Genomic DNA, 23,499 nt, shown 5'->3' with positions numbered 1-23,499 from the left:
AAATTCGCATAGCAATACCGAGTTTTGTTATGGGGCTTAAACTTTATGCTATCCCGAGAAAAAATGATCAGACATGAAAAATGACCGGGTATGATCAGACCTGACGAGGTCTGTTCATGTCTGATCAGGTCTGAAGGCTCATGCCTTTTCATGTCTGATCAAATCTAAAGTCACCCAGCCATTTATTCGTCAGTTATAAGCCTAAGAGACTCGTGCCTGTACATGTCTGATTAGTTCTTATTATTCTTTCCGAGTCTGAAACAAAATGCATTTCTTATTTTTACCTCATTGAGAGTTGTAAATATACATTACATTAGAATATCTAAATATTCTATAATATATATGGGGTATTCCACGCCAAATCGACCATTCTTGAACCCGACCCTTTTAGATTTGGCTGAAAATTTTTTCTCTTTTTCTACCCCGTCAAAAACGTTTCTCATAATTTTTTCAAATTTTTTCACCCAAACAAAGAAAAGTTATAAATTAAAAAAAAAGGCTTTTTTTGGTTTAAATAGCTATAACTTTTTCAAAATTCGACTGATTGGGACGTTTTTTTTTTCAAAATTTTTGTTTTTAAATGTACTTTGTGAAAAAAATTATAAAAAAAAATCATTGCAGCCTATGTTCATTGTTTTTTTTGTAGATTTTTTGAAAAAATAAAAAATTTTTCGATGTTTACCAGTTTTGATTTTTTTTTTTTATATAAAACTTTGATATTTTCTGCAAATCCTCAAATTTTTTCAGAGTGACGTTTTTTCGATTTATATTTTTTTTTCCAGTTGAAAAAAAAATTTTTCGTCAAATAGCCTTATTTCTTATAACACCATGCTCAAAATTTTCAAGATTGCTCAGAGAACTTTTAAATTTGGAAAAGAAAAATAAAAACAATGAATTTAAATGGTTATCATCGATATAATTTGAATTTTGTTCGCAAAATCAAATTCAAAAATAGAAGGACCTTCTGAATAGTTTTTTTGTATTTTTTTCTGAAAACTACATTCAAAAACGAAGAAAGAGTATTACCATACGATGGACGGTGTGGCTCAATAAGTTATAGATCAAATTGAACGGAATATAGTAAAGTGCCGGATAGCTCAACTGGTAGAACACAACTGTAAAAACGAAGAAAGATACCAAGCTCTTAAAATCGATCAGAACACTATTTTTATAGGAGCTCGGCATTAAAAAGGAAATAACCAGAAAACAATGCAGAATTTGAAAAAAATTTACCAACGATAATTTGTAGGAAATGAAATTGTCTACAAAAAAGTTCTAATGACATTTTATGATAAGTCCGATAGTTTCACCGAAAAAGTAAAAAGATCTCGAAATTTATTCTAACTTGACTTCGAGCTCCAATAACTTTTGAACAGATGGATTTATCGAAAAATGATAGGAGACTTTTTTTGTAGAGCGTTTAATTCCCGACAAAAATACATGATGGGATTATTCATACAATGAGCCATTGCCGAAGTAAAAAATTCCAAACTAAAAAAAATTTTTTTTTTCCATGTTATTTAAATAGGAAATCAAAAATCACGAAGCGCCACCTCTTAATATTAATATTAAGAGCTCAAACTTTTCCAGAACTTTTTTTTTATCATCCTTAACGATATTTTCACGGTAACTAAAGAAAAAAAAATTAGTTCTTTTTTTTGGCGCACCCTAATATATATATATATATATATATATAATAAAACGCGCTGTTCTCCAACGATAGCGTCCACAATTCTACACCGATCTTAATGAAATTTAGTATACTTATTCTATGGACGATTACCTTGGATGAGTTCGAAGATGAATCAATTCGGCCAATAAGTTTAGAAGTTATGGTTAATTGAAATTTTGTAAAATTTTCAAAAAAAATTTGTTTGCCGCTTTAACTGGATGTAACTTCTAAACGGAAAGAGATAGCTTATTTTCGTTTGTGCCATCTGAAAGCTCGCTCGATTGCCTTCAATTTTCACTATACAGCTCATTGATTTAACCATTTTTTCTAATAGATAAATGGTTTTGAAAATTTACAAAATACTGCACAGAAAAAAAAAAATCTTCTCTCAAGAAAATTTTTCTTCAACCAAGAAATTTTTCAGCGAGTGGAATGAAAACCGAAAATTTCTTGAACGAAGTGAAATAATTTCTTGAATTTTAAATCTTCAATTCAGAAAAAAAATTCTTAAGCCAATACATATTTCATACTTGGTCCAATAATAGAATTACTTGTTTTAAAAACTTGCAGTTTTTAGTTTAATAATAATTTTTCTTAATCTGAGTATGTTACTTACTTAAACCAAGAAATATAAATATTTAGTTCGAGAAAGTTATACACTTAATTAAAGAACTATGATGTTTTGAAACAATAAACGGTACGAACTCGAACTAAAAATAAAGGGAGTTGATTCAAGAAATTTAAACTCTTGGTTTGAGCATAGTGTACTTTCTCTGACCAATCACACGAAAAATCTCAAACCAAGATTACTAGAGTCTCAAGCCAAGAAAGTTTTCTCTTGGATTCTCACTCATAGATGCTCCCTCCTTCGCACCCGAAGGAATGAATACTCCCCACTCTCTCTCTTTCTCACACTAGCACAGCAAATGGATTTTGAGTTCACCTTTTTATTTTAAATAAATTAAAAATTAAATAACCAAATTATATTATTATAATAAATTAATTGATTAATGTAATTATATAATATTAAATAATTTCTCAATTTTTTTTGTAATTAAATTTTTTTTTTTTTTTTTAACTTTTTTATATTTATGTCGAAATTCATTTATGAACGATTCATACAATCCGTTCAGTATTTTGGTAAAATGTCAAAACTAACATTTTTCTAAATTATTGGCGATAACATTTGTAATATTAATTCTGGGTTTAGGATTTAAAAATGTGACTGACCATAAGCCAGTGTGGTTCAGTATATGTGGGCAAAGTAAACGTAGCCTAGCAAAGGCTGGGATGGCTTAGTTGGTAAAGCTCTCACGTGACGCCAAATCGATCTGGGTTCGATTCCTCGTTTAAGCGATAATTGTTTTTTCTCAATTTGTTTAAATATTAACTAATTGCGAAACTTGCCCATCCCTTATAAATGCTTCTGATACAGTATTTATTTGCTTCACAGCATTGTTTCTAATATTTAAACAAAAAAAAAATTGTTCATTAAAAAAATGAAACAAAAAAAATAAATTTTTTTAGCTCGATAGATTTATTTGCTTAATTAAAGAAATTAATTTCTTGGCTGAAAATTTTTTTTTTGTTTGCGACAAATAAAAAAATTCTTGGCCCAAGAAAGTTTGTTCTTGGTTTAAAACATTATTTTTCATGGTTCAAAAACTTTTTCGTTTCAGCTCAAGATATTTTTTCTTGACTTAAAAACGTAAAAATTTTCAGGCAAAAAAAAAATTTGTTGAATTGAAAAAAAAATCTTCTCGAACCAAAAAAAAATTTTTTGGGACCAAGAAATTTTTTTCTTGGTTTAAAGAATTTATGTTTTAGACTAAGAAAATTATGTCTTCCGCGAAGGAAATAATTTCTTGATCCAAATAATTTTTTTACTTCAATAAAGTAAGAAATTTTGCTTGGTTCAAGAAAAAAATTTCGAAGACATTTTATTTCTTGTTTCAAGATTTCCTTTTTTTCTGTGTGTAAAAACTAATTTTATGCAGGCTGTCACTTTGATTATAGCTACAATTTCAAACCGATCGCCTTGAAACTTGGTATATTTATTTGTTGGGTGACTACTTTGATCGAGATTGAAAATGAACTCAATCGGTCGACTAGTTGAGAAGTTATAGCATTTCAAAATTTTCAAAATGTCCAAAACTCATATTTTTACTTATTCTTTCTTCAATATCTTTCGAATGTGATAACTTATCGACTTTCTTTAAAATTCATCTGAAAGCTCTTCGAATAAGCTTTAATTTTCATGCCTATATATGTGCCTAGACCAGTGAAATTACTTATCTTACCATTCATTAAATAAAATTTTGCTATTGCATTAGTTCTCCTACTTTTTAGTAAATTCATGGTGCTTCTCGAATTTATATTATTGCAGTGTGACACTTATAAAATCCAAACATCTTAATTCAGTAGGTATTATCCAATTTTGTTTTATCGACAGTGTATAAATAATATGACCCTGATAGCCAGGGTTTTTCGTCCAAAAGTTGATATTCATTAGTTTGCGACCAACTTGACGACAAGCTGTCGATAACTTTAGCATTTGCAACTTTTGGCTACAAGTTACCGCCAACTTTTTGAGAAAGTTCACGCCAGTATGGAGCCGCAATTGGAATGCAGGTTTCTGAGAAAATGGAAGGCAACTTACCGTCAACTTATTGAATTTCCAACTTTTGCCACCAACTTTCTCAGAAAGTGTGTATCAACTTTGGAAGTATCAACTTTTGCGGCCAACTTAGTGTCTAGTTGCGGCCGTAAGTTTCACGCCAGTTTCTCGCCAATTTGGCTATCAGGGGATATATCAATAACAACATTAACATTAGTTATGATGATAATATTTTCTATATCTACTGGACGTTTGATATTCTAATAGGCTTTTTATTTCAAATATTAGTACTAATTTAAAGTACGACACTTCGGTATGTATTATATTATTATAAATTAATACTATGAAATATAGCGGATAAGAATTCATGTGTAATCATCAATGCGGCCACGAATTTCCTTATAACTACAAGTGGCCAATGGACGAGCGGAACAGACTACAATCCATCGATCACAAAAGTTGAGCAGCATCGAGGAGGGAAATGATTCGGATGAGTGACCCATCCCGGAAACAAAAATGATTTTAAACTGAAAATGGCCTGCTAAAATTTTATAAATTTTTACAAAACTTTATAAAATTTTATAACATTTTACCAGGCCATTTTCAGTATAAAATTTTATAAAATTATTTTTTCCCGGGTATCACAATCAAATTTTGACCTTAGATTATTTTGTAAGTGGATTTCATTGAAAGCAAACCATTGCCTTTGTCCTTATCGTAGAATTTTCAAGGAATAAAACCTTAGTCTTTCATAATTCTTCGAATAGGATCCGAAATACCATTGATCCGATAGTTTTAATATATGCATAGTTATCCTTAAATAACTTCAAATCAAAACATATAGTGCATTATCATCCAAAATTCTTCTGATGATCATTTAGTTAGCTTCAATTTTTGGCATTGAACTTAAAGTTCTTTGATTTTTTTTTGTTTTATTATCTTGAGAATTTTTAAAAATGTTAAAAAAATTTTTATTTCGTTATTAACTTTTATTTGAAAGGTGAAAATAATCAAATAATGAGAAATCTACTTCCATTTCGGCTGCAGAATGGCCTTTTTTTATAGCAATTTTTTTTTATTAATTTTTTTAATTTTAATTATAAATGTTTTCACATAGACACTAATATTCTTTACAAATTTTTAAATAGTGACCATATTTTTTTAGTGATTTATAAATATTGAGATTTTTTTATGGGGACTTTTTTTATTCACTAATTTTACAATACATATTTATAATTTTACATTTTATTAATAGACATATATTTTTAAATGTTGAATTTTTTTTTACAATTTTTTATATTTACATTTTTAGAAAACTAGTTAGACATACTTTAATTTTGAGACAAATCTTTTTTCCCGATTCTATACTACCGCGCAAGAATTAATGGCTGATATTGTATATATATATATATATATATATATATATATATATATATATATATATATATATATATATATATATATATATATATATATATATATATGTATCAAGCTCTCAAAAAAAGTCGTCGTCGGTTTCATCTCCTGCTTTCCGAAAGTTAAGTCTAATTCCACGCAGTTGCTAAAAATTAAGTCCATTAAGGCTTCATAGATGTCGCTATGTAGCTTTCGTGATTAACTCATAAAAATTCCAAGTTACAAGCCGAAAATTCCCAATACTTCTTCACAGCGTCTTACTCTCTAGATTCTAGTAAGACTTTATTTATTGAGTACATTACTGTTGTAATACTGTTGTTTACAAATTTCACCTTACGCTTGGAAAGACAAAAATAGGAGGTATTTAACACAAAGATTCTTTTCTAGTTAACTGGACTATCTTTGATTTGTGTGATGATGGAAATACATCAATATGCTTGTAACCGAATAAAATTTTTCAGCTCCTAGTTTGCATAGCTTTATGGATTTTCATATCGAATCGTTTACTTTTTATGGGTTATTAGTGTTGTATATAATAAATTGATCGATTCATGCAAGTAAGTTATTTTATTAAAATACAATAAATTAATCACTGTAAATTTAAAGTTTTTGTTCCTACGTGACTGATATTTTTGTTTCATCGCCAAATTAACCTAAAGTTTTCTAAAGCTAGCTTTCAAAAATTTCAATAAGGTTAAGTAAAATAATATAGTCGCTTTAAATGACATGGTAAAAGTTTCTTAAATACTTTTTTTGATCAATATTTAATAAAAAAGTTATTCTTACAATGAATTCATTTACTACTATCAGTTTAATTGTAATAGGATAATTATGCACAGTAAGTTTATATCTTAATTCTCCATAGACTATTCATCTCAAAATGCTGTTTATATTGTTAATAACTTGAAGATTGCTTCAAGTTCTTTTTCGTAGATTTCTTATAAAAATCTGGCTCTCGTATTTGTCCTCATGGTGGAATTTTCAAAGAATTTTGTCATAACCTAAAATAATTCGTCGAGTAGGTTCCAAAAATACTCTTAGATAAAAAATGTATAAATGGACATAACTCGGCTTGCGGACACGACAGCGTTTACAATTCCGAACGGATTTGAACGAAACTTAACATACATTTTTCGTGGGTAAAAATCTAATTAGAGTTCGAAGATGAGCCAAATCGGTCAGTTAGTTCAAAAGTTGTGGGTGTTTAAAGTTTATCAAAAAAAAAAATATTGGAAATAAGGCTATGGAAATGATTTATTCACTCAGTTTTCTCAATAATTACTTATACTTTATTTAATCGCAATCGGAAAGAAATCTTACTCATAAGACGTATACTTTCAGACTAACTAACTTCAACCAAGATCTTAGTGACTAACACCATTTATTTGGCCGCATAGGTCAACTTACATATACCTAAAGAATAAACAATATCACCCATGCATTCATCAATCTTAGTATTTATTTTATGTGTTTTTCTTTTAAACATACTCTTAAGCTTAGGATCAAATTTTATTATAAGTTTATATAAATAGTTAAAATATAAATATAAGAAATGTAAAATAATATAAATAAAAGATTAGTTTTTGTTTAAATAAATTCAGTTAAGTAAACCAACAAAAAAAAAAAAAAAAAAGTTTTTTGTCAATTTCCAAATAACTTTTGAATGAAAAGCGATAGCTCATTTCTGTTGAGTGTATCTGAAAGCTCATGAAATTAGCTTCAATTTTCATTATTTAACTGACCATTTCGATAATTGTTTTAAATAGATTAATGACTAAAAATTTCTAAAAAAATTAAAACAAAATTTTTTACAGCTTCAACTTTCAATATTTTTTTAATGATACGTTGCAGGATAATTTCGTTCATTGCATCTTGTAGCTAATAAAAAAAGCTTCAATCACACTACTATGTCTTGATCTAAATGAAACTTGGCACACATATCGTTCAAATTAATACTTAGATTTCAATAATTTATTTAAACTATTATGATTCAGATTTTATATCATGAATTTTTAATTACGAGAAATCTATGTACTTCCATTTCAGCTGCCGAATGGTTTTTTTTTTTTTTTTTTTTTTTTTTTTTTTAATGAAGAAGTAACAGTAAAAAAGTATTGTTTTAAAATTTATTTTCCGTAAAAATTACGAGGGATTTTTATGAAGTTTACTCGATGTTGTGATTGAAGATTGGCATCGTTTAAGATACAAAATTAACTACTTTTTATTGCAACGACATTACTGCATTCCTCGATTACACGAGATTTACTGCACATAAAAAAAGGAATTCTTGGGTCAAGAAGAAAATAGTTTCCAAAAATAAATTCTTAAATTAAAATATCCTATTTTCTTGTTTGAAAAAATTTTCTCTTGGTAAAAAATTTTTGTTTTTTTAATTAAAATATATAAAGCTCTCCAATAAAGAAATTCAATCTAGATTTAAAAATATAAATTTTTGCTTTGAATGTTTTTAGTTTCTCCGAATAAGAAAATAACTTAGTTGGCTCAAGAAAATTTAGCTCTTGGTTTCAGAAGATACCAGCTCATTCTTAAAACATCGCTCTCTCGAATGTAGTCAATATCGATTCATTTCGATACATCGAGTTTTTAAAAAGAGTCACATTTAACTTACTCCAAGTAAAAATTAATTTATTTGAAGATTTGATAACATTTAGTTCAAAATAAATGTAGACTTCATCTTAGAACGATTAATTTTAGATTTAAAAAATACAAAACTCATTTTAAAACTAAATTATGCATCAATGTAAATAAAAAATACTTTTATTTTAAAATATAACAAATAAGTTCAATTTTAAATTAATTGTTTTTATTAAAAATTCAATTCTCAGAATATGTAAAATTAATTATCAAAACAAATTTTGATTCTTTATTACAATAAGAAATTTTTTTTGTTTATGAAAATAAATTAAAGGTTATGTTATTTATCCTGGCTTCATTGACACCATGAACTGCATGATACCACACTAAAAAGGAAACAATTTTATATGAATTTAGGATAAGAAATGAAAACAAACTTGATTATTTAATATATGATTAAAAACAGCATAAATAAAAATTAACTTACTTTTTCGCGATTGAAACGGCACCCTTTAACTTAACTTAAATCAGGAAATAACACCAGATATAATGACTAATAACTACAATAACTTACATTGTTACTGAACACTTCAATTCAAAACGATATATGTATATTAATAAGTTAATTGTACAATTAATATAAACTAATACTATTAGAATATTGGTGTGTAATATATAATTGCACATATACGGCACCAGCGCTAAACAGACTCGTTTCATTTTTTTGGGATCTTCGGGCGTCTACGTGTATACACAAAGTAGTGTCCGAAGTGGAGAACCTGAATAGACCCGAGTGCTCCTGTTATCCGAATGCTGCTATGGAATAAAACCAAGAGGTTGATTTTCTTGATTTGAATTTTTTTTATTTTTGTTTCAAGCAATAGCCACTAGTTGGTTTAAGAAATCTGACTCCTTACGTAGAGAAGTTGAATACATAAATGGAGAAATTCAAAATATTAATTCAAAAAACAATTTACTTTCTTTAGTAATTTTTATTTTTGAACTAAAATGATATATTTTTAACTTAAAAATTTAACCCATTTGGGTCGAAAACATAACTTTTTGAGTCAAAATAATCAAAATTAAGAGAAAATTTTCTTCAATCAAGATTTATTCCGTTTTCCTAAATATTCTCTTGGCTCAAGATAATTCTCTTTAAAGCAAGATAACCTTTCGTTCAGCGTGAACGTCAAAATTATGTCAATTTCAAATTTAAGATAAGTTGATGATGATTTATTTATTCGTTTATTCATGATGCTGATTTATTTTATTCACTTAAATATTTTATGAACTGCGTCCTTCATTTTAACAATATTAACAAATTAATTATTTTAAGCAAATGTACAAATAAGTATTGAAGCTACATAATTTGTAAATATGATTCAAACCAGTGGTAGAAAGTCTCGATTATTGAATACTAATATTTAAATCAGTGTGCTAGTTCCCTAGTATACGGAGAAAATTTTATGGTAAAAGTTACCATCAAGTTATAGTACAATTTTTAAACTGAATTATATGATTGATAATATCATTTAAATTATTAAATAAACAATCTGAATAGTAATGTCTACCATCTGTATGGTAAAGTTTACAATTATTGGTGATAACCAGAAATTATAACTGTTATTATCTAAAATAATTACTACTATTATAAAAAATCGTAATTCTTAATAACCTGATGGTAATGGTTACTATCAGCCAAAATAATGATGACCATCTAAGCTAATAAAAAATTAAAATATAAACGTTATAGTCAGACGCTTGTCTATGTGTAATTTGATTAACTGGGGCAGTGATTAATTTCACACACACACACACACACACACACACACACACACACACGCGCACATTTATACATATATCTACGCATGTGCACATGCACGCACACATGTACATAAATACGGGGTCGCACACTTACCTGCACACTTACCCCCACACACGCACATCCATGCGCACACTTACCCCCACACACGCACATCCATGCGCACACTCAGCCCCACACAGGCGCATCCATGCGCACACTTGCCCACACACATGCACGCCCACATGTACACACACGTGCACACAAATACTCTCGCACGTACACATGCACACACACGCATGAGCGCACTCATGCACACACTGACGCGAGCACACACACATTCCAAGTTAAGAATTTTTACAACTTTTGTTGAGAATTTAGGTATGGTAATCGTGAATGAAACAAATCAATTTATTAAACAAATGAATATTATATCTTTTATTAAAATACGCGCTCTAGGGTATGTCTTCACTCGTAAGAGATTTAGCTTAGACTAACTTATTCTTTTAATATTATTTAACACTGAGGTCCAACAACCTCTCCTCTTTTTGTATAACAAAGATCTCTAAGTTCAAAATATATATATATGAGTGCAAAAGAAGAAAAACATATTGCCTTGTATTTACTTGGAATCTCTCGTCGACCCAAGTACCTAAGGTCATAAAATTTGATCCATGCTAGCTTTCTTTTCTGTAAGTAAACACATACATATTTTGAACTCAACTTAAATATATATACTACGATTTAAATGCAACACTGTTCGAAATAATATTTCGAACAGAATATTTAGAGAAGAGAAATATTAAATAAAATATATATAAGAATAAAGATTGATTTTTGTACAGAGAATCCAACAACTTTGAATGGTACACAGAAAAAACAGTTAACTTGGTTCGAGAAAAAAATTGTCTTCCGAATTTTCTTTCTTGATTCAATAAAAGTAAAACACTTGATTCAAAAACTTCTTTTTGGTTCAAGACAGTAATTTCTCTTGCTCCAAAAAAATTTATTTTTAAAGCGAAATTGAAAATTTCTTGGTTTAAGAAAAAAAATTCTTGGCTAAAGAAAATAAGTCATTTCTTGCCAAAAAATCAACGTTTTGAACGAAAAAATTATTTCCTTGGGCCAAAAAACTTTTTCTTGCCCCAAGAAAAAAAATTTCTTACTCCAAAAGTTTGCTTCTTCAATAATGACTTAAATTTTTCTCAGTCAAAAATATATTCTCTCTCCGATGGGTCGACGTGTTAATTCTTTTTTTTTTTTTTAATCTGAAACGTAATTTTTTGTTTTTTTTTTTCGAGCAAAATAATTCAAGACTTGAACTTCAAGTAAACTTTGATATTAAATATTAAAGTCATGAATCATGATGTAGTATAAGATATACTATAGTACAATTCAAAAGGGTACTTGTAGTTATGTCAAATGACAGAAGTGTTTCCGAACAAAATCGTAATGAAATTTGGAATATAACACTTCTGAAATAAATGTCTTACCAGGGACACTACAGGTCGTAGGCGCGATCTCGTGGCGAGCACCGAACTACTCCCGCTGCTGCTGTCTAGCACCGGTGACTTTCCCCTTCTCCATATCGATCTTTTCTCCCAAGAAATTTTTTCTCTAGGCTTAAGCAAGTTTTGTAATTTTAGTCGGAGAAAACAAAAATACTTGCGTGAAAAGAATAGTACTTGTTCCGAGAAATTTTATATACAAAAAAATCATGTATCTTGCACCAAAAAAATATCTTCTACTTTAAGAAATATAAACTTTTGAGACAAGTGAAAATTTTTTGATTTAAGCGTAAAAATATGTTGACGTGAGAAAAAAAATTTTGATTCAAGATAAAAATTTGAAGATAATTGTTTACTTGGGGCAAGTAAATTTTTATTTTCCGAATAGATCAAAAAAAATTTCTTTAATCAAGAATATTTTCCTTGATTCAAGTTAACTGTTTTTTCTGTGTAAGTGTTACCATCTTCGATTGTAACCATTACCATCTTACCCCCATGGAAAAAATTTATATGTTGAATATATTAAAAATATATTTCTACATATAAATCATATATAAACGTAATATAACAAAAATATATGTCAAATATACTGAAAAATAAGCGAATATATGTTACACACCGAAAAAAAAATCTTGACTCAAGAAAATTTTTCTTCAACCGAGAAATTTTTCAGCGAGTGGAATGAATGCCGGAAATTTCTTAAACGAAGTGAAATAATTTCTTGAATTTTAAATCTTCAATTAAGAAAAAAAATTCCCAAGCCAATACGTATTTCATACTTGGTCCAATAATAAAATTACTTGTTTTAAAAACTTGCAGTTTTTAGTTTAATAATAATTTTTCTTAACCTAAGTATGTTACTTACTTAAACCAAGAAATAAAAATATTTAGTCCGAGAAAGTTATACACTTAATTAAAGAACTATGATGTTTTGAAACAATAAACGGTACGAACTCGAACTAAAAATAAAGGGAGTTGATTTAAGAAATTTAAACTCTTAGTTTGAGTATAGTGTACTTTCTCTGACCAATCACACGAAAAATCTCAAACCAAGATTACTAGAGTCTCAAGCCAAGAAAGTTTTCTCTTGGATTCTCACTCATAGATGCTCCCTTCTTCGCATCCTAAGGAATGAATACTCCCCACTCTCTCTCTTTCTCACACTAGCGTAGCAAATGGTTTTTGAGTCCACCTTTTTATTTTAAATAAATCAAAAATTAAATAACTAAATTATAATATTATAATAAATTAATTAAATAATATTGAATAATTTCTCAATTTTTTTTCGTAATTAAATTTGTTTTTTTGTTTTTAAAACTTTTTTATTTTTATGTCGAAATTTATTTATGAACGATTCATACGATCCGTTCAGTATTTTGGTAAAATGTCAGAACTAACATTTTTCTAAATTATTGGTGATAACATTTGTAATATTAATTCTGTGTTTAGGATCTAAAAATGTGACTGATCATAAGCCAGTATGGCTCAGTATATGTGGGCAAAGTAAACGTATTCCGACAAAGGCTGGGATGGCTTAATTGGTAAAGCTCTCACGTGGCGCCGAATCGATCTGGGTTCGATTCCTGGGTTAAGCGATAATTGTTTTTTCTCAATTTGTGTTGAATGTTTAACTTATTGTGAAACTGGCCTATCCCTTATAAATGCTTCTGATGCAGTATTTATTTGCTTTACAGCATTGTTTGTAATATTTAAACTCAAAAGAAAAATTGTCCAATAAAAAACTGAAAAAAAAATAAAATTTTTTAGCTCGGTAAATTTATTTGCTTAATTAAAAAAATAAATTTCTTGGTTGAAAAATTTTTTTTTGTTTGCGACAAAAAAAAACATTTCTTGGCCCAAGAAAGTTTTTTCTTAGTTTAAAAATTTTTTTTCTCAGTACAAAAACTTTCTTTTTTTAGCTCAAGACACTGTTTCTTGACTCGATAAGGTAACAGTGTTTAGACGAGAAAAAAATTTCTCGAGTTAAAAATAAACTTTCTTGGCCCGAGAAAAATAATGCTTTAAACCAAGAACTAACTTTCTTGGCCCAAGAAAGTTTGTTCTTGGTTTAAAACATTATTTTTCATGGTTCAGAAACTTTTTCGTTTCATCTCAAGATATTTTTTCTTGACTTAAAAACGTAACAATTTTTAGCCAAAAAAAAAATTTGTTGAATTGAAAAAAAAATCTTCTCGAACCAAAAAAAAAGTTTTTGGGACCAAGAAAGTTTTTTCTTGGTTTAAAGAATTTATGTTTCAGACGAAGAAAATTATGTCTTCCGCGACGGAAATAATTTCTTGATCCAAATAATTTTTTTACTTCAATAAAGTAAGAAATTTTGCTAGGTTCAAGAAAAAAATTTTGAAGACATTTTATTTCTTGTTTCAAGATTTTCTTTTTTTTCTGTGTACATATAAAAAAAATATAAATGGAATATATAACTTTTGGCCGATTTTCGTATATATAAAATATATGTTCAATATAATGAAGTTATATGTATAATATATTTTGTATGGATAATCACAAAGGCAGTAAAAGCTTAAAGAAATATATACAAAATATATTGGCTTTATATTTAAAATATAATTGATAGAATATATTGTGAATATATGTAAAATATATTTAGTTTATAAGGAAAATATAATAATTAAATATAACCAAAATATATGTGACGTATATTTGAATTCTATTAAAAATATAAGTAGGTACCCTGTTAAGAAAATCTCATAGGATCCAATAGGTTCTCATAAATTCCCATAGAGATTTTATAAGAATGAATGAGTTCTATGAGCAGTGCTGTAGTTAAGTATAGGGTCTTATACATACAGCTATAAGAATCTATCGGATTTTATAAGCAGGGTACTTCTAAAAAAAATTATATGCAGATTATAGTAGGTGTATATATAAAATATAAAGAATGATATATAAACTAAATATATTGAAAATATATACAAAATATAAGCTGAACATATGATTGAAATGTATAAAGAATGTATTTCGAGAAAAATGATTCCAAAATGACTAGGGGGACCTATGATGGAGTTTTCTTTGGAAAATTTGGGCCTGAAAAGTTAGGGGAGGTAACCTGCAGGGGTGCCTAGAAAAACCGATCCAAATTCGTCACGGGTTTTTGTAGGAGTCTTTCTAGAAGAAATTTGTGCCTGAAAAAAATAGGGATGGTAACCAACAAAAGTGCTTGGACAAAAAAGTCGAAAATTTTCAAAGGAGCCAGGTAATCAGTCATATTTTTTCCAGGCCTAAATTTTGTCTAGAAAGACTCCCACAAAGGCCCCTATGACACTTTTGGAACTTTTTTTGAAGGCACCCTCGCAAGTTACTATTCCTATATTTTTGAGGCCCAAATTTTTGTTACGAAGACTTTAATTACGGTCTTCACGGTCATTTTGGAGTTTTCCTCTCAGAAACCTCCGCTGCTGACCTCGATTATTTCTTTCAGGTTAAAGGCCCTAGGGGTATAAGCATGGTGAATTTGCCCCCGAAAGGTATCGGCTTGATACTGCGGGGATTTTTAGGTACTAATAAGATATTAAGATCCTGAGAGTTTCAGCTTTTGAAACCAATCGGTCTTCGAGAAAAAGCCAAATATGTAAAAATCAAATAAAATGAATATTCTCAGAGACTATTTTATCGATTGACTTATACTCGGGATATGTTTTGGGGGTCGATAGTAGCTCCTCGGAAAAAAATTGGGAGCTTGATCGGTCGACAACAACCTCGAAAAAAATGACTTTTTAGTTTTAATTTCGACTTTTCACGATGTTACGGTTCTGGTACAATTATGAAATAATTTTTTTTGGATTCCTCATCCAATTTCCTATAGACTTAAGTGCTTTTAAAATTTTTAAAAAAGGTACACCATATAGAAAAAAAAATAAAAACCACTTTTTAAGCAAATATTTACTTTATTTACATGTTTAAAGTGTGAATCATTATTTTTCCAGTTTGTATATGTTCTTGAATGTTATTTGCAAAAATAATCTCTGCATCAGCAGTTAAATTTTGTCATATCATATAATATCAACTAAAATATTATAAACATTATACACATATAAAACAGGAAATAGATTTTAGTTTGTAAATTATAAATACATAACAACAAATGAAAGATATACTTGAGGAAAAAAATGTATAATCATATTTTATCAGTCTTCATCACTATCCTCTTCAATCACAGGTGAAATACTGTCTCTATCAACTAATTTGCTAAGTATTTCAGCAGGCCTTAAAATCTTTGTTAAATATCTCCCGTGTGATAAATAGTAAACAACAGCAACAACATGAGAACAACATCCAATTGTTCTCAGACCATTTGCACACTCACAACTATGCCTCAATATGCTTTTTGGACCAATAGCATTTTTTTTATACTCAATAAAACATCTATAAACCTTTCTATTAATGTGTCTGGATTGAACTTGAATTTTGAGTATATTTGACTGTTCTTTCACATATTGAATAGTGAGATTACCTGTTTCATCAAGCATTTCTGCTAAATAGGAAACAGCCTGTTTCAATATGTATAGTAAGCGTCTTACTTCCGACTCAGAGTTTTTGGATGAAGTCATCGAAACAATAAAATCGCAAAATAATGTAGTAAATACGTTAGCTGAAGACGTTCAAAAAAATGGCTGGCAGCGAAAAAAATTGCCGTTTCAAACAATTTCATTTGAAACTTTTGAAGACTTTCCAGAAATGACAGAAAATGATCTGCGTATTTTTTTCTCTGGTTCCTATCAATTGAAACATGCTGTTTCCTATTTAGCAGAAATGCTTGATGAAACAGGTAATCTCACTATTCAATATGTGAAAGAACAGTCAAATATACTCAAAATTCAAGTTCAATCCAGACACATTAATAGAAAGGTTTATAGATGTTTTATTGAGTATAAAAAAAATGCTATTGGTCCAAAAAGCATATTGAGGCATAGTTGTGAGTGTGCAAATGGTCTGAGAACAATTGGATGTTGTTCTCATGTTGTTGCTGTTGTTTACTATTTATCACACGGGAGATATTTAACAAAGATTTTAAGGCCTGCTGAAATACTTAGCAAATTAGTTGATAGAGACAGTATTTCACCTGTGATTGAAGAGGATAGTGATGAAGACTGATAAAATATGATTATACATTTTTTTCCTCAAGTATATCTTTCATTTGTTGTTATGTATTTATAATTTACAAACTAAAATCTATTTCCTGTTTTATATGTGTATAATGTTTATAATATTTTAGTTGATATTATATGATATGACAAAATTTAACTGCTGATGCAGAGATTATTTTTGCAAATAACATTCAAGAACATATACAAACTAGAAAAATAATGATTCACACTTTAAACATGTAAATAAAGTAAATATTTGCTTAAAAAGTGGTTTTTATTTTTTTTTCTATATGGTGTACCTTTTTTAAAAATTTTAAAAGCACTTAAGTCTATAGGAAATTGGATGAGGAATCCAAAAAAAATTATTTCATAATTGTACCAGAACCGTAACATCGTGAAAAGTCGAAATTAAAACTAAAAAGTCATTTTTTTCGAGGTTGTTGTCGACCGATCAAGCTCCCAATTTTTGAAATTTTTACGAAAATCGGCGAAAAGTTATATATTCCATATATATTCTATTTATATTTTTTAACTTCCCGCTAAGAAAATTGTAAATTTTCAAAAATTCGGGAAGTTATTGGTTTCGGTCCGATTTACGAAAATCGAATTTCCATCAGATGTCGACGTTTTGAGGTCCTAGGAAGCTATTCTGACTAATTTCAAGATGATGTCCGAGTGTATGTATGTAAATACCTGTATCTTTTGAACGGATAAACCGATTTTGAACTTTAAGGTGTCATTCGACGCGGATTGTCAATATGTGTTAATATGTCAAAGCCGAGAGAAAATTGAGCTTGATCGGTAGGGCTCGTTCAGAGATATTCCAAAAATAAAGTTTTTTTAAAAATGTTTTTTTTGGATAACTTTTAATGTGCTCGATGGATTAATTCCAAAATAGACTGGGCTCTAGAGTTTTATAAGCCGCGTCGAATGCCACCTCAACCATCAAAATCGGTTCATTCGTTCAAGAGAAACCGTTGTCGAAAGAATTGAAAAAAAAATTTTTTTTTATTTTTCCTGAAATATTTCAAAAACGACTCGATAAATCGAATCCAAAATATGATCAGCTTTAGAACTTGACAAAACGCGTCGATTGCCGCCTCAACCATCAAAATCGGTTAATTCGTTCGCGAGATATCGTGGGGGAAAGGAATGCTAAAAAATGGTTTTTTACAAAACAATGGCATACAAAAGTATTTGCGAGCTCGAAAACAGCGGGAAGTTTTGGGGCTGACCCGCAGGGTCAACTGACAGACCGATTTTTTTATATGTAGCATATATTCGCTTATATTTTCAGTATATTTGACATACATTTTTGTTATATTACGTTTATATATGATTTATATGTAGAAATATATTTTTAATATATTCAACATATAAATTTTTTCCATGGGGGTAGTCCCATATTTTTGAATGAATTTAACCTAGTATAAATATTAAATGTTGTGAAGCAGGAAATTATATGTGTATATTCAGAATATCACGATACGGCAGTAGAGGGAATAAGAAATAAACATCCTCGATTAATGGTTTATGAACAACTTAAGAAAAAATAAATAGTTTACCCATGGTAGTAATCGAACCCAGACCGATTCGGCATCACGCGAGAGCTTTACCAGTTATGCTATCCGATCATTCCTTGAACATTCGTTTACTTTACCTATATCCAGTAAGCACACTGTACAATGTAGAGTCTACACTACCGCCACTTGAGTATAGTACAGTTAGCTTTCCCAAGAGAATTTTTGCGTTGGGCCGTGAACGCAGGTGCTGTTGGTTCAAACGTCTACGCTTACTCGCCGCAACACAACAAAATACTTGAACCAAGATATTTCTTACCATTGAGTCGAGTACTTTTAATTCTTCACTCGAGTCACAAATTATCTCGATTCAAAATAATTTATTCTTAAACAAAGAATATTTTACTTTTCGGATAATTGATTATATATTGGGGCAAATTATTTATTTTTCTCACTTTAAGAAAATATTTCTTACTTCAAGAAGCATATATTATATCGGTTGAATAAAAAAAAAATCTTATGCCAAGATGACTAAATTTAAGAAAATTTTGTTCTTGAACCAAGAAAATTTTCGTTTTTATTCAAAATTGTAAAAAAAATTCTTGCGGCAAGAAAAAATTTCTTGCGCCAAGATATCCTTTTTTTCTGTGTATAAAAGTTTATACAATTTTACAAAATCTTATAAAATTTCGTACAATTATATAAAATTTTATCTAATTATTACTTCCCTTTTAAGATCTTACCAACAAGAAACTACCAAACTTATCACAAAATGCCATGGGATCTTTTTGTAGACGGTTTATTCTCTACAAATAAACCTTGAAAATTTTTTTTTTAACTCTGCATAGCTTTATAGATTTCCATTTTAATGTCAAGCTCTTGAAAAAAATAGCGTTTTGCTCGACTTCAATGGATTTTTAAGTAAATAAATAAATAAATTCTAATAGAGAAATTAAAAAAAATGCGGGTACTAATTTTTCAATTATTTACATTCATATTTTTTAATTTTTATCGTACTTACATTTTATTTAAATTCCAAAATTTTAAAATTGTTAATTGTCAGCTACATTCACACTCATCGAAATTTACTATAAATTTGAATTCAAGCTTCCATAACTTTTGAACAGATGGATTTATAAAAAATTTATAAGAGACCTTTTTTTGTAGAGCATAAAATTCTCTACAAAAATGTCTTCTAGGCTTATTTTGATAATATGTCATTAACGAGGTATAAAATTCAAAATGTAAAATTTTGATTGATTGAGCATATTGACCACTTAATTTAGAATATTAAAAAAATGAAATCACGCATACGTAGCTCTTGGAAAGAGAAAAAGATGGCATGTTTAGTTTTATCTTTAAAATAATTTTTCTCACTCATATGCTTAGTTAAAAAAATCAAAAAATTTGTTTTTATCATTTTCTCAAAATATGACAGCAATTTTCGAAAATAAAAAAATTGCACCTCTAGATAATAAAAAAACGAAGAGTTGTGATTTTTTTTTATTCGTTTCAACGATTTGTTCAAAAATTATGACGTGCTAAAGTTTTTTTTCGATTTTCAAAAAAAAAAAACGAAGGCGCCATTAGATAATAGTGCCATCAAGAAAGTAATACAATGTAAAGTAATTCCGATCATTTGAAATGTCAGGTTAGTTCGCTAAAAATTTTGTTTTTGAATAAATCCAAAACATTGGGCTAAAAAACAAAAAAAAATGCTAACATACCTAGTTTATTTTAATAGAATCCTATCCCATTCATTTAATTGTTTATAATTCAAATTGTTTAAAAGATATCCGCTGTCAAATATTTTATTTTTCTCTTGTCTGCTAACTTCAGGCTCATGTAAAATTTACAGTTTGGAAATGTAAATCGAACACAACAAAATGTAAAATAATTATTACCTTTTGCTCACAGAAAGTTCTTTTCTTTAAAAATCATTTATTCCTCGTTAATACTGTAAAAATTACAGTTTAGCCGTTGCGTAAAAATTAAAGTATCAAATAAGAAAATTTGTTGAGTGGTTCGAGAAGATTTACAGTGCGGGCATTCAATTATGAACCTTAATGTAGAAAATGGAACTATTACATCTCACACTGTAATTTTAAAAATTTCTATATCAAGTATCATCAATGCCTTAGCAATCACGAACTTTTACTATATTTAAAATGTAAAAATAGTAAAACTCCATTTTAAAATATCGTTAATAAGTTTCATAAAATTAAAAATTTACTTTTTTAACTTTTGCAGTTCGACAACCATTCATTAAAGGTTGAAAATTGAAAATTTGTGTTTCAATTCCATGAAATCACTTGCATTTGAATTTGTAAGTTTTACATTTTAGATATTGAAATTTTAGACCATATCACGGCCATTAGCTGAATGTACGAAAATACTAATCCTATTCAATTGTCAGTAAATATTGCACGACTCATGATGCGAAGCATCAGAGAGTGCTTTACGATCGAAAAATTTTTTTTGCCTCACTTCGGCAACTATTTCAATTATTATACCCTTGTTAGTTCACGGAATCAAGATATTTTTCATACTATTTTGAAGATAATTTGATGGAAATTAGTTCCATAATTTTCAAAAAGTTATTTAGTTCAATAAAAACGGAAAAAACATCAAAATAGTTTAAAAAAATTTCCTGTCCGTCAAGTCTGAAATCCGTATACTACACTGTTAAAAATATTGTTTGAATTTTCAAAACATTGTATATAACGCAATAAACACATACATTTGTGTTTGAAATTTCATTACTAATTTTATATAGAATTTAAAATACATGTTTTTCAATTTTCAAATTAACACTTTGGATTTTCAAATACTTCTTTTTGAATTTTCAAATACAAGTTTTTTAATATTCAAATGCTTTTTTTTGAATTTTCAAATACTCTTTTTTTTAATTTTTAAATAAATATATTTGAAAATCTGAAGCGTCTATTTGAAAATTCAAAAGCGTGTATTTTAAATTCTATACGATCATTGCAATGAAATTTCAAACACAATTGTATGTGTTTATTGCGTTATATACAATGTTTTGAAAATTCAAACAATTATTTTAACAGTGTATATCACATTCAATAATGTATCATTTTATCATTTATCACACTGTCAATGATGTTCAGTTCAGTCACAAGTTTTATTTACTTTATATTATTGAGGAAATAAAAACTTAACAATAATAAAGTCTGATGTACACCGCTCACATTACTCACACAGATATTATATATTTCACTACACAATCCTTGATTACTGAACGCGCAGCACGTCACGCGCAGAAATTTCATAAACAAGCATTTGAATTTTCAAATTAGTATTATGAAATTTCAAATGGAATTATTAAAATTCAATATGTCTTAGAATTTTCAATACTTGGTTTGAAAATTTAAAAAACAAGTATAAATTTCAAGTACGTTTATTAAATTTAAAGCTTTTTTTATTGAAAATACAATTCAAATATCCAGTTATGAAAATTCAATTCCTTTTGTATTGTAATTTTCAAATTATTTTTAACAGTGTAGGGTGATTCATTTCCGCCAAAGTTTTTTTTTTTAAGTCCTCAAGCAAAATCTCAATCTACATCGAAAAAAAACATTCTCACCAAATATCCCTGTGGAAAAGGTCTTCTAAGATCTCATAAAAAAAAATTGGCTATAAGAAAACGATCAGTATTTGTCCGCGAAAAATCTCAAAAATTCTTATACAATTATTTTCTCATAGATGGTGCATCAAAAAAAATTATTTCTTAAAATTCTCATATAAATGATCAGAATCTATAAGAAACAGAAGCTGTAATTTTGTGATTATAAGTATTTATAAGTTTTCGAAAAATGTAAAGTTTACAATTACGTAGATTTTGGAAATGAATGATTGTATGAGACGATATCTGAAGTAATCATATAAGATTTTATACTGATTAATCAATGTGAGTATAGTAATTTTCCATATAGTAACGAAAAAATTTATGAGATTGATTAAGTTATAGTTTCTTTAGTAATGATTAAGGTTTATATGCTAAATTATTGAATTTTTTAGCATGAATTCAAAAAGTTTTTATTATGTATACTCAAGAATATTTGTATGTGTATTTACGCGGAAAATCTTTAGCAATCTCTTCACGGAAAATCTATGAAATTGAGTCAGTTCATTTATTCATAAAAAATTACTCAAGTATACATTAATATTAAATATTAAAGTCATGATGTATTATAGGATATACTATACTATATAGTACAATCCAAAAGGGTACTTGTCGCTCTGTCACATGACAAAGAAGCACTCGAACAAAATCGTATTGAAATTTGGAATATAACACTTCTGAAATAAATGTCTTACCAGGGACACTACAAATCGTAGGCGCGATCTCGTGGCAAGCACCGAACTACTCCCGCTGCTGCTGCCTAGCACCGGGGACTTTCCCCTTCTCCATATCGATCTTTTCTCCCAAGAAATTTTTTCTCTTGGCTTAAGCAACTTTTGTTATTTTAGTCGGAGAAAACAAAAATACTTGCGTGAAAAGAATAGTACTTGTTCCGAGAAATTTTATATATAAAAAAATAATGTATCTTGCACCAAAAAAATATCTCCTACTTTAAGAAATATAAACTTTTGAGAAAAGTGAAAATTTTTTGATTTAAGCGTAAAAATATGTTGACGTGAGAAAAAAAATTTTGATTCAAGATAAAAATTTGAAGATAATTGTTTACTTGGTGCAAGTAAATTTTTATTTTCCGAATCGATCAAAAATATTATTATTTATGGTGTAAATTCTTATAAAAAAAAATAAAGTTAAGCAATTATTTTTGAATGAATCTGATAAAATTAATATTTTATGTGAATGGAAATTATTTATAAAATCTCATAAGTACTCCATAATATTTTATAAGTAATAGCCTTCTAACTAAAACTTATAAAAACTCATAAATCACATAGCTTTTAAATTAAAATTAAATCCTTTAAGATTTTACAAGTTAATTCGATTATAGATTTTCTTACTAATTCTCATAAAATTTTTATGAGAAAAAGGTCTGCATTTGTCCATGTGATTCCTGATTCAGTCTCATAAAATTTCGAGGAAATACTTGTTTAATATTTTCTCATAAAATATGACAAATATTTTATGATATTCAATAAGATCCCAGTAAACACATTGACGTAAATTTGACGTCAGAGTGACGTTACGCTAAGTCATCATTTACGTAAGATATAAGTCACGAATGAGTCAGGTGTGACTCATTATTT

At 28.2% G+C, this 23,499-nt stretch overlaps 1 protein-coding gene across 1 annotated transcript in view; it reads left to right on the top strand.

The window, feature by feature from the left end:
- LOC130664425 (uncharacterized) overlaps positions 1 to 23,499 on the top strand; it is a 94,109-nt gene that overhangs the window by 29,406 nt on the left and 41,204 nt on the right. The window lies entirely within an intron of this gene.

The sequence above is a fragment of the Microplitis mediator genome, chromosome 3 (genome assembly GCF_029852145.1).
Source record: "Microplitis mediator isolate UGA2020A chromosome 3, iyMicMedi2.1, whole genome shotgun sequence".
Classification (NCBI taxonomy): domain Eukaryota; kingdom Metazoa; phylum Arthropoda; class Insecta; order Hymenoptera; family Braconidae; genus Microplitis; species Microplitis mediator.
This window is presented reverse-complemented; position numbering and strand designations above follow the sequence as displayed.